Source organism: Nematolebias whitei, chromosome 3, assembly GCF_014905685.2.
Source record: "Nematolebias whitei isolate Nwh7 chromosome 3, NemWhi1, whole genome shotgun sequence".
In the NCBI taxonomy this organism is placed as follows: Eukaryota; Metazoa; Chordata; class Actinopteri; order Cyprinodontiformes; family Rivulidae; genus Nematolebias; species Nematolebias whitei.
The window spans coordinates 24,228,210-24,228,442 of record NC_056500.1 but is presented as its reverse complement, the minus strand read 5'-3'; the positions used below and the strand labels follow the sequence as shown (position 1 = coordinate 24,228,442).

General features: G+C 35.2%; 1 protein-coding gene across 1 annotated transcript in view; it reads left to right on the top strand.

The window, feature by feature from the left end:
• pde6d (phosphodiesterase 6D, cGMP-specific, rod, delta) overlaps positions 1-233 on the top strand; it is a 27,748-nt gene that overhangs the window by 1,117 nt on the left and 26,398 nt on the right. The gene's annotated exons all lie outside the window — the stretch shown is intronic.

Here is a 233-nt window from a genome sequence, read left to right as displayed (position 1 = left end):
TGTAGTAAGTACTTTACATCCGAGTATAAATGCACTACTGTCTGTAGTAAGTACTTTACATCTGAGTATAAATGCACTACTGTCTGTAGTAAGTACTTTACATCTGAGTATAAATGCGCTAGTGTCTGTAAGTACTTTACATCTGAGTATAAAAGCACTACTGTCTGTAGGAAGTACTTTACATCTGAGTATAAATGCACTACTGTCTGTAGGAAGTACTTTACATCCGAGTA